This window comes from Nannospalax galili, unplaced genomic scaffold, assembly GCF_000622305.1.
Source record: "Nannospalax galili isolate Female #2095 unplaced genomic scaffold, S.galili_v1.0 scaffold1780, whole genome shotgun sequence".
Lineage (NCBI taxonomy): Eukaryota > Metazoa > Chordata > Mammalia > Rodentia > Spalacidae > Nannospalax > Nannospalax galili.
The window spans coordinates 483407-486545 of NW_008346442.1; positions in this window are offsets into that span (position 1 = coordinate 483407).

Sequence of the window (3139 nt, forward strand, 5' to 3'; positions counted from 1 at the left end):
GAAAGAGTTGGTGGGAGGCTAGGAGGGTTTGAAATACTTCAACTATAATAATCATATATGATAGATAAACTGGGGAAATCACCATCAGAGGACTCCAACCAAAGTAAGGTTTATTTGTGAAATCATCTGGGGTGGCCCCCAAAACTCCAGGACTGAGGAAAGACCACCAATTTTCAGGCTGGTGGCTAGAGGTTTTCACAGGGGGTAGAGTATGTGAAAGGAGGGGAAAAAGTTCCATTTTTTAAGCAGCTTTGGTGGGGAGCCAGGTCTATGCATTGTGAAACTTATCAGGGGGAAGCAGCTTGTGCTGAGACTGTTCTTGCAGAAACTGGGTCTTGTGTGCAGGGGCCTATTTAATCTTCTAAACTTATCTAGGGAAACAGGCTATGTTGAAACTATCTCCTCACAGCATAGTGTAGACAGTATCACCAGACGAGGCCTGGTCCAAAGTGGCTGGAGGGTCCCTCTCACTCCTTTCTCTTGTGTGATAGTCTGAAGTTAGGTGTCATCTCCCAGTTGGAGAGGGTGATTACTCTGGTCCTTAGATGCCTGAGGAATAATTTGGTCAGCATGTTCCCTGAGATTTTTTCTTAGGAGAGTAAAAGCGGGTAAGTAATCAAGTAGAGGAGAAGGGTGTTGAAGTGAGAGGTCAATAAGGAGGAAAGGCCTTCCATACATGAGTTTGAAAGGGCTGAGGAAGGAAGGGGCCTGTGGGATGGCTCTTAATCTGGTAAGGTTAAGGGGCAAGAGGGTGACCCAGGATTGATGTAACTCTAGGAAGAGTTTAGTAAGGTGGTCCTTAAGGAGAGAATTGGACCACGCTACCTTCCCTGAAGATTGAGCGTAGTAGGGGATGTGTAACTTCCATGTGATTCCCAGGGACTGAGAGACTTCCTGGGTCACTTTGGAGATGAAGGCCTGACCATTATCTGATTGGAGGGTAAGGAAGAAGAATAATCTGAGTTAAGCAATTAGCCACCATGTCTGCTGTTTCACTTGTGGGGAAAGCCTCTAGCCATCCCAAGAAATTGTCTACCCAGACCAGGATTTTTTCGCAGGTAGGCCTGTGAGTTAAATCTATTTGCCAGTCTACTCCTGGGAGGACGTCCCAGTGTTGGTGAGGTCTGAAAGACATAGGAGGGTGGCATCTGCCCTGTGGTGAGACAAAAATGTAGGTGGGACATTGTCGGGTGACTTCTCTGAGGAGTACAAAAAGTTTAGGGCAATAGATAAGGGGTTCTAGGATCTTGTAAAGCAGGTCAGCACCAACATGAAAGACATTGTGCAAATGGTTAAAATGGTTAAAATGGAGGAGGCTTGATGCTCGGGCAGGCAGTACTTCTCTGATAGAAGTAACCATCCCTCCAGCACCTGGGTGGCCCTCATGTCCAGGAGGTTCTTGTGCTGTTGGGCATGATAGGAGGTCATTCCTGTTGGTGCCAAGTAGTGTAAGCCAGCAGGGGATCAGTGGGCCATGCTGGCTTCCCTTGATGTCTGGTCTGCCAGGTCATTGCCTCTAGTTATGGAATCTGTGAGAGGCTGATGCCCCCTACAGTGGATTATAGCAGGGAGGTAGGAGGCCTCTAGGAGCCTGAAGATTAAAAGGTCATTAGTTATGGGTTTCCCTTAGTTGTCAGGTGACCCTTTTCCTTCCACGCTGAGGCATGATCATGAAGTGTGTGGAAGATGTATTTAGAATCTGTAAAAATATTAACTATCTGACCCTTGGCTAAAGTCAGGGCCCTGGTGAGTGCCACAAGTTCAGCTTCTGTGATGTGGTCCCAGGTGGCAGTGGTCTCAGCTCATTGACATCTGTGAGGGACAAGATGCCATTCCCCATCCTACAGGACCACATTGGGGTGAGAGTCGAACTTCCATTCACAAACCAAGTCAGGGTTGGATTAAGTAGGAGCTCTGGGGAAATTAAAAGGTCCTGGTAGGAAAGTTCCTGAAGGGTTTCTAGGCACGATTGAGTGAGTGGCTTGGTGAAAGGGAGGAGGGAGACAGGATTGAGAGGAGGACAGGAGACAAGGGTGAGAAAGTGGATTTCAAGAAATATTGTGTGACAAAGTTACAGCTTGAAGAAGGCTAGATTGGCACACAACAAATGGGTTAGTAAATCCTTAAGCCAATGGGACGGAGGGAAGAAGTCAGAGATGGGCTGAGCCAGAGTGAGCTTAAGCCCCACCTGGGCCAAGAGGGCTGCTGGAGCAAAGCACTAAGACAAGGCTGCCATCCCTGGATGGTGGTATCCAGCTGTTTTGAAAGATAAGCTACCAAGGCAAAAGTGGGCCCCTTATTTTCATTTGGAGGAGAAATGGAGATCCCATGTTGGAGAGACCTAGAGCCAGTAACTTTAAGAGGGTCTCTCAGATAGTGTGAAATGCTGCTGTTACTGGCCCTAGAAGCTCAATTGGATCGGGGGGTGGCATCTCCTTTGGAGGCTACATAGAGGGGCTAGAATGGCAAAATTAGGAATCCAGGTGTGCAGGTATACTGCAATGCCTAGGAAGGACAGGATTTCTTCCTTGGTTGTGGGGGGTTTTAAAGACCTTAAGTAATTTGTTCTATCTATAATTAAGTGGCAGGATGTAGGTGTGAGAAGGAACCCCAGGTATTTGACTTGAAGGAAAGAAATCTGTGCTTTAGTTAGAGATACCCTATTTCCCCTATTCCCCAGAACATTGAGGACTTTGTTTGTGTGAGTTTGGAGACTGAAAGGGATAGAGGGCAAAGAAGTAAATTATCTACATATTGGAGGATAGTGGAGGGGTTGAGGTCTAGGGAGGTTAGATCCTGGGTTGGAGCCTGGCCAAAGAGGTGAGGGCTATCTCAAAACCACTGGGACAGGACAGTCCAGGTTAGTTGGGAAGCTATCCCAGTGTCAGGGTCCTCCCAGGTGAATGCAAAGAGGTTGTGAGAATCAGGATGTAAGGGTATTGAGAAAAAACACCTTAAGGTCTATGACAGTAAAGTGAGAAAGAAGCATATAGGGGTTGGGAACGACTGGATGGTTTGGGACAACTGTGATATTGATGAGGCAGAGGTCTTGTACTAAATGGTAGGAGACATAGGGTTTGGGGATAGGAAGAATGGGAGTGTTGTAGGGTGAGTGAGTAGGTTTAAGGAGGTTAGCTCT